Consider the following 14,529-nt stretch of genomic DNA (forward strand, 5'->3'; position numbering starts at 1 on the left):
TTGATTATGCTGCTTGGGCCAGGGTTCAATAGTCTGGGCCAGGGGACTGGGACTATCTAGCACACAGCCAAAGTGACTGACCTGATGGGGCAATCTCACACGAATGGGGTCGTTTCTTGGACAGACATCCCAAGGGCCACTATGATAGTGGCTTCTCTAAAAGAGGAGTTCCTGGGAGGAATTGCATTCTGTTTCCCAGTGAGTTAGAGGAGGCCTACCTACTACATCCCAAGGCAGGTGGCATGGTAGAAATAGGCCTGAAAGGGAGGTCAGGTTCTAACCTTCTCCTCTCTCTGAGGCTCAGCTGCTGCCTTCTGTAGAATAAAACGGGTTGGTCTGTAACAAGATTTTCAAAAATGTATAGTAGTGGAACTTTACAATTTGACATGGACATGCAGAGATTAAAAGCAAATAGATTCTTGATGATGTCAGGTGGGGAACTTAGCTCTCCATTCTGTGATTCCTTCCTCTGCAGGCCCTCAAAGCAACTCCATAAACACTCACAGAGCTGCCAGAGCCAATGTTTTGGAGCACCCTGGGACGTATGAACTCTAGCATAACGTCCAGGAGAAAGTACATAAGATTCCACTTAGAGCCAATCTCAGCTATCTATCTGTCTGGCTGTCTACCTATCATCTGTCTATCTATCATCTATCTATCTATCTATCTATCTATCTATCTATCTATCTATCATCTATCTATCTATCTATCTATCTATCCATCTATCTATCTATCTATCTATCTATCTATCTATCTATCTATCTATCTATCTATCTATCTATCTATCTGTCTATCCATCTATCTATCTATCTGTCTGTCTGTCTGTCTGTCTATCTATCTATCTGTCTGTCTGTCTATCTATCTATCTATCTACCTATCTATCTATCCATCTATCTATCTATCTATCTATCTATCTATCTGTCTGTCTGTCTGTCTGTCTGTCTGTCTGTCTGTCTGTCTATCTATCTATCTATCTATCTATCTATCTATCTATCCATCTATCTATCTATCTATCTATCTATCTATCTATCTATCTATCCATCCATCTATCTATCTATCTATCTATCCATCTATCTATTTATCTATCTATCTATCTATCTATCTATCTATCTATCCATCTATCTATCTATCTATCATCTACCTCGTATCTACCTATTCTCTACATACCTACCTACTCAATTATCATCTAGCTAGCTAGCTAGTTACACCTTTTTCTTTTCTACAAATGAGCATGTTGTCTGAATAACAATCTCTGAATGTCCAGTCCACTTCATTCATTCAGTCAACACAAATTTGCTTAGCAATTTGTATGTCCCAGGTCCAGGGACCTGGGTACAATGATTAATCAGATGTAATCCCTTCCCTTGGAAGATTCACAATCCTGGCAGAACCCAAACTCACACAGAGGCACTCACAGACAAACCACCAACACACATACCCACTTACCCCCAAACACAGGCCTGTATACCCAGAGGCGTCTATCCACACCAACACACACATTCTAACAGACACACACATCAACCTCATGTGCCCAAAGGCACAAATGCACATGCAGAAAGCCTCAGAGACCCTCAAGCCAGCCACTTACATATTTATTGTCATGAATTACTTTGTGACAACCAATATTTTTTAACACCCCCTATGTATAAGGCATTATTTTAAGTACATGTTGGGCATTATTATCATTCCACCCTCACATTAGACATGGAAGTTAGCCACTACTATTACCTTCATTTTAGTGATGAGCAAACCAATGCTTTAAAAGGATAATTACTCAAAGGCCTATGGCTTTTAAATGCTGATTTCAGGGCTTGAACCCAGGTAGCCAGACTTTAAAGCAAATGCTCTTAACTAGACACTGTATCTTGCCTCCATTTATAGACAACACTTAACACACACACACACACACAAACACACACACACAGTGTGGCACCCATATATACATATGTACATGTTTATAACATATATGCACCTACTTGCAAACAGGTATGTGGACAGACACATGCATTTGCCAGCAAAGGCCCTCACACATACACAGGCATTAATACTCATGGGCATATAGATGTTGACATGTGTGCACTGACTTATGCATCATGATTTAGATGCAGACACATACATGGAACTTCACATATAACTTAATACAGAAAAAAAACCATAGAGACACTCCAATACTCACACACACATACATATGGCTGCACATGCACGCATACATATGTATACATAAACACACACATACATACCTATAAGACACAGGATCTGGATCCAACTTTCCAAGAACCAGGATTCCTGCCATGTTTCTCCCCCATCAGCTTACATCTCCCACCCCTAGTGCTGTTCAGCTGGGCTCTGGGGCAAGATAAATTCCAGCTGCAGAGGGCTCAGTGAAATAGGGCCTGGACCCAGCATCTGAAAGTTCTGGAGAATAAGGATGTTGGGGATAGCAAAAAGCAACCTGAAGACTAGTCTTCCATACTGAGGAATACTGGTCTCTCAGGCCTGAAGAAGCCTTTGCAAGCAGCTGGTAGAGGATGCCGAGTGTCTTAATTAAAGAACTTCAACTCTTCTTGGGGAAACAGAATGAAGCAGCAAAAGCTTAGTAGTGTAAGACTGAGACAGACATTGCAGGACTCAGAGAAGGGAGACCTCAGTCCAGCCTGAGAGAAGAGGGAAGGACTCAATCCCAGTCCCTTCATTTCATGGATGGAAATTGAGGTCCAGCAAAGACAAATGGCATATCCATCCTTAATGACCAGGCAGGGATGAACGGGGTAGGGAGAAAGGTAAAACTGGTCACCTGAAGGAAATTTGGCATGGGAACCCCAGAGGATAAACCCCACCCATCCTAGCCCATTCCATAATCTCTCCCCAGTCCGTTCCTCTCTTTCAGCCTCTTTCTCCTGTGAAGGGCCAGAAATCACCCTCATGTTTTCTATGATATTAGATTCTCCCTTCTAAAACTCTACCATATTCATCCACCTTTCTTCAACCCCATTGAATCTGATCTTTTCCAGGCTACTGTCATCTCTCACCATAACCGCCATAATAGCTTCTGAAGTGGCCTTTCTCCAGGCTCACCTCTCTCAATCCATTCTCTACTCTGCAGCTAGTGAGCATTTAAAACAAAAGTCACTTTCTCCTTTAGATCACTCCAGAGGCTCTTTACCTTCTATAGGATGAGTTCTGCCTGCTTACCTGAGAGATAAGGCCTCTCCAGCCTTAGTCCTTAAACATATCCCCTTCATAACCCAGCTTCCAGTGCCACGGAATTTCTCAGGCTCCTTGAGCTGTTCTGTTTTGCTCTACCCCACTTTTATGTGCTGTTTTTGCTGCCTGGAGGGCCCCTTCCCTCACTGGGGTTATTTCTCCTATGAAGGCTTCCTGGCTCCCCCTGTCCGGTGTAAAGTAGACAAATCAATCAATAGAAAATAGACCCAGAAATGACAAATAATAGAATCAGCAGACCAGAAAGGCAACACAGTTTAATAAATACATTCCGTTTTTTTCAAGAAAGTAGAGAAAAGCATGAGCATGATAAGGAGAGAAAAGGAAGATATATATTTACAAAAACTATTACCCTACTTTATGACCTCTTCTTTACAAACTTTTTTTTTTTTTTTTTTTTTTTTGAGATGAAGTCTCACTCTTGTTGCCCAGGCTGGAATGCAGTGGCGTGATCTCAGCTCACCACAACCTCTGCCTCTCCGATTCAAGTGATTCTCCTGCCTCAGCCTCCCGAGTAGCTGGGATTACAGGTGGCTGCCACCACGCCTGGCTACTTTTTGTATTTTTAGTAGAGACGGGGTTTCACCATGTTGGCAAGGCTGGTCTCGAACTCCTGACCTCAAGTGATCTGCCTGCCTTAGTCTCCTAAAGTGCTGGGATTACAGACATGAGCCATTCTATAGACTTTTATAATCACATGTAGCAGCTGCATCTGAAATTATGTTTTTACATCTGTCCCACCTGCACCCTTCACCCCAGACTGTTAGTTCCTTGAGGACAAGGATTTTGTCGCATTCAAACATTATTGGTTGAATAAATGAAGAAACAGGCTGCATCCTTTCTCTTTATCCTTTTACTTCCTCAATCATCCTGCTGTTATCTTCCAGAAGGAGAGGAAACAGCTTCACAGGAAAAGTAGAGGAGATTTTCCCACTTGAATAATTATGGTGAAAGTGCCAAATCAGAATGTGAAATAGGAATTCTGAGCTCTGCACCAGACACTGACTCCCATGCTGTTAGCTGATGTTAAAGAGGATGGATTTCTTTTCGCTTAGGTCTCACTTTCTGTGCCTTCAGGGGAAGTTGGTTGGAAGTTTGAATGGTTTGTTGTTGTTGTCGTTGTTTTGTATTAAGGAGGGCTGTAATGTAACCAATACAATGGTTATTGATGGACAGTAAGTTGAGAGAAGCTGAAGGGTGATTATTTAATGGCAGGAGGGGGAGAAAAAAAAGCAAGTATTGTCGGGGGAGGGGAGGGATAGAATTAGGAGATATACCTAATGTAAATGACGAGTTAATGGGTGCAGCACACCCACATGAGACATATATACATATGTAACAGACCTGCACGTTGTACACATGTACCCTAGAACTTAAAGTATAAATGTGTGTGTGTGTGTGTGTGTGTGTGTGTGTGTGTGTGTGTAGAGAGAGAGAGAGAGAGAGACAGAGCAAGTCTATAAAGAGCTTGGAACACCAAGTCCAGAACTTCATGTGTACAGCAGCCAATTAGCAATCAAATCTTAGAAAGTCTTAGAGAGGGACTTGCAAACACACAAATATCAGAAAAAGCATTTGTAGCGGAGACCAACCAAAACACTGGATTCTGGGAGCCTCTGTCTGAGAGTGGAATTAACTTTGTTTCATAGAAGACTTTATAGGCTGGGTGGGTGGGGAGATGGGGAAGGACCTAGTTGTACATATTTCAATTCAATGCATAAACATATACCTATATACCTACAAGACACAGGATCTGGATCCAACTCTCTAAGAACCAGGACTTGGACTGTGGGCCCCAGAACATCCGTGAAACTGTTCCCACTTCTTACATGGAAGATGAGAGTCGTAGCTGCCCTAATAACTGGACGGTTGCTAGAGAGGGAAAGGAGACAAGGGATAGGGTGTGTAGTCACTTGGCAATGCATAAAAAAACATCATACGGGCAGAGCCTGCATATGGGCTCATGCCTGTATTCCCAACACTTTGGGAAGCCAAGATGGGTGGATCACCTGACACCTGGTTAGGAGTTCGAGATCAGCCTGGTCAACATGGTGAATCCCCGTCTCTACTAAAAATATAAAAATTAGCCAGGAGTGGTGGTGTGCGCCTGAAATCCCAGCTACCCAGGAGGCTAAGGCAGGAGAATCACTTGAACCCAGGAGATGGAAGTTGCAGTGAGCCGAGATCGCACCATTGCACTCCAGCCTGGGTGACAAGAGTGAGACTCCGTCTCAAAAAAAAAAAAAAAAAAAAAAAAAAAAAAAATCATACAGACGAAAACTGCAGCATTCTCATCACCATCATTACTACTATTATTCCCATTTTAATGGACTAAGCTGCTTCTCACTTCTCTTTATTTTCCCTCTTCCTAGATGTGGCCAAAAAAAGCCATTTAAAAAAACTTTACATCTGCCAGAAATAGGGTTCATGGGAGCATGTGGGAGGGTGTCCCCCTCCCTCAGCACATGGAATAACACTTTATGAATACTTAATACATATAAATCGGCATGCTAAACATTTTAAATTTATCATCTAACTTAATCTCAAGGAAAGGAAAGAACTTTTATCGAGGAATGTGAGCTCTTTCAAATTATTAGGCCCAGAGAAGCAGTCAAATGATATAACAATCACATCTTATTCTCCCCCTTTAGAGCTATGTATTCATCTGTCGAAACTGTCTGCTATTGCCACAAGTAGCCATGAATTAACCTAATAACGCCTCACTGGACACGACATCCCACACTCGAAGGCTTAACCATGGGTAGCCAATCACTAATCAATGTTATTTCTGCAATTCAATGAGAATCCGTGGCAGGACTTTGTATCAGTCCAATCCTTGTTCCCCTCCTTTTTTGCCTTTAAAAATCTGCCTGTAATAAAGGCCAAGTGGAGCTCATATCCCAGGTGACTGGTGTCTGAATCTTCCTTATCCTAGCTCAAGTAAACTCTTTACATCATATACTGTGCTTCCGCCTCTTCCTTTGATATAGGGGCTGTTATTCTATTTTACAGAGGAATAAACAGACACAGAGAGGTTTAAGGAACTCCTTGACATCATACAGATAACACCTGCCTGCCATGTATTTAGTGCCTACAGAAGGGTCAGCACTTCAAATCCCAGATGAGGAAGGAAGGGACAAATATTAGGGAACTTGCTCCAGGTTGCACAGTTAGAAAGTGACAGAATGCAAGATTCAAACTTGGATTTGCTTAAATGTAATACAGGTGCTCTTTCTACCTCCCTGCCTGATCCTCGATGCTGGGCAATGACAAATATAAAATCTACCTCAGGCTGGGTGCGGTGGCTCACATCTGTAATCCCAGCACCTTGGGAGGCCTAGGCAGGTGGGTTGCTTGAGGTCAGGAGCTCGAGACCAGCCTGACCAATATGGTGAAACTCTGTCTGTACTAAAATACAAAAATGAGCCAGGTGAGGTGGCGGGCACCTGTAATCTCAGCTACTAGGGAGGCTGAGGCAGGAGAATTGCTTGAACCCAGGAGGTGGAGGTTGCAGCGAGCTGAGATCGCGCCACTGCATTCCAGCCTGGGAGACAGAGTGAGACTATGTCTCAAAAAAAAAAAAAAAAGAAGAAGAAGAAAAACAACAATAAAAAACCTACCTTAGAACTGTGGCAAGATGTGTGTGTACATAGGTGTGCGTGTGCATGAGAGCATATAAATGTGCATAGTGTGTATGTGTGTATGCATGTGTGCATGAGTGTGCACGTGTGCATGTGTGTACATGTGTGCCCATATGTGCACATTTTTGTGTATGCATATGCTGACCGCTGCTAGTAGGCAAGGGTAAATGATACTGTATCCATTCGTCCTGAGAAATTGCTAAGGCCCTTTTATCCTCAGCAAGAACTCAGAAGAGTCACTGGACCTGGGACACACGGAGGAGCTTTACAGATGATCTAATTCAACTCCTTTGTGTCCGTGAGAAAACTGACACCCAGAGTGCACTGAACCAGGAATCGAGAAATTCCTATTTCAGCCTGACTTCTGCTGATGTAAGCAGTTCAAGAACTGCACTTAACTTCCCTCAGGTCATCTGTAAATGAAGGTAATGATACCTCCTCTGTTATACTTGATGACCTGTGACTTCACTGTTGACAAGGTATGGATATCAAACCTTCTGGCCCGAAAACCGCCCTCTTTTACCCAGCCTAAGGCTGTCTCAAGACAAATCCCCACTGGGGCCTCAGAACCCGCCAGTAAATTCAGAACCTGGGAGAGTGCCTTTCTGGTACTGATGCTAAGCAGGAAGCTGATTCAGAACTCTGAGATGCCTTGGGAGAGAAAACGTTCCCTTCCTTGATTCTTTCTGGCTTTCTCTAAAGACCCCAGTGAACCAGCTCCTTGTCCAGTCATTCTCCACTCTTCAGGGACTCCGAGGAACTGGCCTATCTTGTCAAGAGTTCCTCTCTACTTGGAGCTCCTCAGGTGGAAAAGTAGCACTTAGAATCTTGTTCTCAACATATTCCTGTCTGTGTTGCTCCTACGGGTGGTGACAGTAAGTGTGAGTGTGATGAACAAGTGGCTGTCACCTGGTAGCCACATAATGCTTTTACTATGTTTTATTGGTGTATAATACACAGATCATGCACATACATCACAAGTACAGCTTCATGAATTTTAACAAAATGAACACTCCTGTGTAACCAGCATCCCATTCATGAAATACAACAGTGGCTGCTCCCAGAAACCCCCTCTTGCCTCTCCAGTTCCTACATCTCCCAAGGGCAACCGCTATCCTGACTTCTAGCACCATAGAAGGATTTTGTCTGGTTTTGAACTTTATATAAAAGGAATATATATCATTTGAACTCAGTTTCTTTTTTCTACCTTTTTAAAATCATACTCTAAGTTCTGGGGTACATGTGCGCAACATGCAGGTTTGTTACATATGTATACCTGTGCCATGTTGGTGTGCTGCACCCATTAACTCGTCATTTACATTAAGCATATCTCTTAATGATATCCCTCTCCCCTCCCCCCACCCACGACAGGCCCTGGTGTGTGATGTTCCCCACCCTGTGTCCAAGTGTTCTCACTGTTGAACTCAGTTTCTTATTAATGTGTGCAACATTCTCTTTGTGAACCTGATCCATATTGTTGTGTTTAATTATACTTGGATCTCATTCTGATTGCTGACATGATTCTGTTGGAAGAATAAAGCCTAATTTATTGATTCATTCTACTGTTGATGGACATGTGGGCTGTCTCCAGCTTTCAGCTACTGGTAAGCATGCTGCTTTCTTATTCATGCCTTTTTGGTGAGCGCAGAAGCTCATCTTCGTGAAGTGTATATATTCAGCTTTGGTAACTACTGCTAAGCAGTTTTACAAAGTGATTGTAACTCCACCAGTCATCATGGTTTTAACATTCCAAGATTCTTTAGCCTCCAGTATCTAGTAACAATTGACTCTACTTCCTTTGGTTCCGAAGACACCCTTGTCTTTTTCTCCTCCAGGACCTTTGCACATGCTATTCTCTTGGCTGTTACAGTCTTTCCAGCTGATCTTCACATGGGCAAGCCTCACTCTTTAGGCCCCTGTGTACACGTTACCACCCTCAGGACGGCCCTGTGCCTGTTATACTCATGACTTCATGCACAGCATCAAGCCCATGTTCAGTAAATGGTTAGCCCTAAACAAATGTTAGCTAATACTGTTGTTGTTGCAATAAATAGTCTTTAAGTTTCCCTTTCCAAAATTCTGTGACTCTAGGAAGTCAGACTGCCCAACTCTTATCTTGTGTGCGGATCCAGATGTGCCCCAGGGTTCTAAATCCCTTACAGAAGAAGGGCAGCTGGCAGTTCCTATTTCTCCCAGTCCCCAGGGCTGCATCTGTATTGTACCTGCTCTCTACTAAACAGCCAATAGAGGGCACTGTGGGAACACGTCCGCAGAAGGAGGGAGGCGTTGGTCAGAGCTCAGATGACACAGAATTAGAGCCGGAAGGGATCTTAAAAACCCATCTAGACCCAAACCTTCATTTTACAGATGAACAAACAGATGCCCAGACAGGAGATGTGACTTGCCCAAGGTCACACAGCTACTGCGTGGAGAGCGGAGATGACTCTTACCCCCTTGGCGTTCTCCACTCTGCGGGGGCGTTGCCAAGAACTGAATGAGGCAGCTGGCCCCAGGTGCTGAAGCTTTGAGCCAGCCAAGGCCTCTGTTTGCCAAGCCTATCACTGTCCTCAGTTTTCTCCTCCCTCCCCACTATTCCGTGAGAGAAAGGCTCTAGATGTTGGAAGTAGGACAAAACACACACTATCCCTTTGATTTTACAATTATCTTTGAGAAAGCATTTCACTGTCCTTAATAATGACTGCCAATTATTGGAACTTTCTACGTGCCAAATATCATACTGCATGCATTACATGCGTTACCAAGAATGGTTTTAGGGTTTATTACCTCCCTTCTGGGAGCCTTTCCCTATCTCCCCATTGAAAAAGATTGCTCTTCTCCCATTTCCTATCACATCAGCCAGTTTACTTCCTTCGCAGCTCTTATAATTATTTTTATAATCGTAAGACTGACTTACTCATCTACTTATCTATCATCTGCTTCATTTCCTCCCCTCCTTCTGGTAGACTTGAACTCCATGAAAGAAGGATTCTGGAGCTAGATAGGCCTGGGTTCAAATCCCAGCTCATTCACTTACTAGCATTATGGACTTGAATTCATTACTAAAACTCTCTGAGGCTGTTTCTCCCTTTGTAAAATGGGGACTCATGCTTGGCCAACGTTCTTGATTCTTTTGGGCCTCAGTTACCAAATCTAAGGGAGGATAATAACCCTTCATCTGCTGGAGAGAAGAGTCTCACAAGATGTCCTGAAAGTCTTAGAGCCGTGGTCAAAGGAGAACATAATGGTGTTGCCCAGCTATGGGGCCATGACTGGGCACATGGTTTACAGATGCAAGCGGAACAGAAAGAAGAGAAAATTGGAAGATTTGAATTTAGGAGGCAAGGTTCCATTGTCCACACCGTTAACCATTATAGTATGTGCCTTTTCAACCCTAGTTGCATCCATCCTGTCAGTTTCTCAGGTCCACTAACAATGAACCAGTCACTGAACTTAGGCTTCAGCCATCTTATTCCAGGGTTTCTCAAGCTCAGTGCTATTTACCGTTTTAGAGTTGAAGCAGCTAAGGCTCAGAGAGGTTAAGTTATTTGCATACAGCTGAACAGAGTTTGAACTTGTTCCTCTATGGTTTGTTTCATGCCTGGAGCAGCCAGTCTTGCTCTCACCAACAGCTGCCAGAATCCAGCCAATAAATCAATGAGATGCCAACAAGGAGTCTTCAGACTCATGCTGAGGACACCATCGAATAGATTCATGGAATAATTCCATCTATTCTGGATGTGTCTATATCCTAGCATCTCCCAAGACTTTTTGTTTAACCCCAAGCTAAATTCCAAGTCTGTTACTTCCCCTTGTCTTGCTGTTGCCCTAAAATGTGTTTATTTCCCTGTGACTCAGAAAAGTCCTCACTCTTGGCAGCCAGAGTGGTGAATCACATGGTGACGTTTTACCTGCCATTGGCACTAGGCAAACAGATCACCACTGCAGGAATCTATTCCCACCCTTCTTGGAGCTTACTGCTGTTAGGACCTGCACTCAGCCATGATGGTTTGTTTATGTGTGTCTCTCTACCTTTCTAACTGGTAAACTCGTTGAGAAAATGAACCACCTTATTCACCCAACACATGTAATGGAGAAGCTGGCAGTTAAAGATGCTTTATGAATGTTTGTTGAATGGGTGGGTGGATGATGGATGGATGGATGGATGGATGGATGGATGGATGGATAGATAGAAAGATAGATAGATAGATGGATGAAAGGATGAATGAGTAGATGGATGGATAGGTGAATGTTTGAATGAATGAGTGAATGGGTAGATTGATGGATGATGGATGGACAGATGGACAGACGGATGGATGGATGGATGGATAGGTGAGTGGTTGAATGAATGAATGGGTAGATTGATGGATGATGGATGGACAGATGGACAGACGGATGGATGGATGGATGGATGGATGGATGGATGGATGGATGGATGATGGATGGATAGGTGGATGGTTCAGTGGATGGATGAGTGAGTGGATGGATGGATGGGTGGATGGGAGAAAAGACAGATGGATGAAAAGATGGATGGGTGGATGAATAGGTTGATGGATGAGTGGCTAGATGGATGAAACCCATATAACTCTCAATGTGAGCACTGCTCACTACCACCTCCATCCAAACCTGTTCAGGTCCTATTCAGCATCTAGAGAAATCTCTGTGAAGATGCACATCTCATCATGTCACCCTTGCCCCCACCTCTGTCTGAAACATGCCAGTGCCTTCCCACTACCCTTAGAATAAAATCCAGTTTCACTCTCAGAGCTTACATGGCCCTGCCAGCTGTGGTATCCACTGACTACTCCAGCCTCATTACACATCAGCCTCCTCCTCACTGATGATGTCTGGACACCCTGGCCATCCTTCATTTCTTAGAATGAGCCCAGTTCTTTCCTGCCTCAGGGCCTGTGTCTGAACTTGCTGTTCTCTCTGCCTAGAGTGCACTTTCTCTGACTCTTTGCATGTCTGACCCCTTCTTTGGGTGTCAGCTTCAAAATAAATTCTTGGGAAAATCTTCTTGTCCACCCCCCTAAATTACATCCCCCCACATTTTCTTTATAATGCTTGTGTAGTACATCCACATTCATTATAGCACTTTGTTGAACATTTGAATCATTATTTGTTTATATCTGTTTTCCCTGCTAAACTGCTAAGAGGACAGGGAGAGCAGGGACCATGTCTGCTTAAACTCACAGCTGTATCCTTATTACTTATCAGGTAGTAGTACTCAGAAATATTTTTAACAGGGGCTTGGTGCAGTGGCTCATGCCTATAATCCCAGTACTTTGGGAGGTGGAGGGGCAGATCACCTGAGGTCAGGAGTTCGAGACTAGCCTGGCCAACGTGGTGAAACCCTGTCTCTACTGAAAATACAAAAATGAGCCAGGCGTGGTGGTGGGCACCTGTAATCCCAGCTACCTGGGAGCTGAGATAAGAGAGTCGCTTGAACCCAGGAAACGGAGGTTGCGGTGAGCCAAGATCGTGCCGTTGCACTCCAGCCTGGGCAACAAAAGCAAAACTCCATCTCAAAAAAAATATTTTGAACAGGTAGTTGGATGAATAGACAGACAAGCACAGGATATGCTCTGACATGTCATCAGGCTGAGCACACTAGGGGTTCTGCATGAGGACAATACCCAGGCCACCTTCCTTTCCACAGAGCATCACTGATAAACATGTTTAGGGACAGAACCATGGAATCTAACTGCCTTATAGTTGGATAGGATCTCTTTATTTGATAGGATCAAATAAAGTTTGATCATTAAGACCAACTTTATTTTACATTGGACGAGATAGAGCCCAAGAGTGGAAGACACTTGCCCAGGGTTATTGTGGTAGGAACTACTTGTTACTACTAGTTAGAATTAGCAACAGCCATTCTCTTCTTCATTCTAACTAGTAGTAAAGAGTAGATACTTATAATCAGAACCCAGATTTTGGTGGTGGTGGTCATATGCTCAATTAGAAAAACTACATTTCCCAGCCTCCCTTTCAGAGAAAGGTGGTCATAGACTAAGTTCTGGCCAATGAGATTTAAGTAAGAGTGGAGATATAAGTGTGGCTTCCAGAAAAATTCCCTTAAAAGAAGGTCTAAGCCAGAGTGTCCAATCTTTTGGCTTCCCTGGGCCACAGTGGAAGAAGAATTGCCTTGGGCCACACATAAAATACATTGACACTAATGATAACTGATGAGCTAAAAAAAAAAAATCCTAAAACAAACATCTCATAATGTTTTAAGAAAGTTTGTGAATTTGTGTTGGGCCACATTCAAAGCTGTCAGGCTGCATGTAGCCCGTGGGTTAGACAAGCTTGGTCTAAACCTTTGCTTTTTCCTCTTTTCTTCTTCTAGAATTCAAACACAAAGGCCAGAGGTGTCCATTCTATGCCTGTGAGGCGATCTTGACCATGAAAGCCACCAACTAAAGGCAGTAGACCAGAAAGTTAAAAATCTAGAATATTGCTGACATCTTGGACCTACCACAATTACCCTGGATCACCTACCTCTGCATTTTACGTCACATGAAACAAAAATAAACCTCTTGAATACGTCATTGTTATTTGGGTTTTCTGCTTATATGCAGCCAACTCAATCCATAGCTATTATGGTCACTAATGAAATTAGTGGCACAGCCAGGACTTGAAGCCAGGGACTCCATACCTTTCGTTGGGATGGCAAGAAAGCTAGTGTGTCTACCCACAATGGACAAGGTTAAGGAAATGCTGTCCTGGAGACATTCCTATAATACAAGTGTTCTTAAACTGTGGTCCCCAGAACAGGAGCATCAGCATTACCTGGGAACTTGGTAGACATGCAAATTTGCAGGCCTCATGCAGACCTACCGAATCAGAAACTCTGGGATGGGGTCCAGCAATCTCCATTTTTCAGAAGCTTTCCAGATGATTCCCGTGCAAGCTAAAATTTGCAAACCACTACTGAGATAACATTGTAGTATCCCCTAAGGGAAGCACAAATAAAGCAGGTTATTTCTGCAGCCTGGTGAGGCTTCTACGAAATGCAGAAGGTGCAGAAGTCACTCCCGGGTCAGAAAGAAGGGAGCTCTCTCCAGGTTCAAGAACGCACAGGCTCCCACAGACAGAATAGGCGCATTATACTTGCATTTTTATTCACTTCTACTGAGTGTGGCCTGCAGATTAGCAGCACTGACTTCACCCAGGAGTTTCTTGGAAATGCATAATCTCAGTTCCCATTCTGGACCTACTGAATCGGAATCTGCATTTTGATACAATCCCCTGATGATTCGTACATACATTGAAATTTGAGTGCCCAACTCAGTGAAGCTGGGGATAGGAACAAGATGGTCTAGGTCCTGATGCTTATAAGGACATGCTTGAGGTCCTTGTATGCTTGTGAGACTATTGCACCCAAACCTGGTGCCAGACAAAGAAGATGTGGACACAAAACCGACAATCAGAGCAGCTGCCATCTGGCACCTATTCCTTGCACCTTCCCCATTTTGCTGCCTTCTTTTTGCCCCCAAACATCCTCCTCTACATCTGCAGCCTAGTGGTTAAGAGAGAGCATTCTGGAGTTTGATTTGCCTTGATTCAACCTTATAACTCCTTGCTGTGTTATCTTTGAGTCTGAGCCTCGGCAGTGACTTCATAGAGTTGTCATGGAGATTAAATGAGTTAATACTTCTAAAAC

This window comes from Theropithecus gelada, chromosome 20 (genome assembly GCF_003255815.1).
Source record: "Theropithecus gelada isolate Dixy chromosome 20, Tgel_1.0, whole genome shotgun sequence".
In the NCBI taxonomy this organism is placed as follows: domain Eukaryota; kingdom Metazoa; phylum Chordata; class Mammalia; order Primates; family Cercopithecidae; genus Theropithecus; species Theropithecus gelada.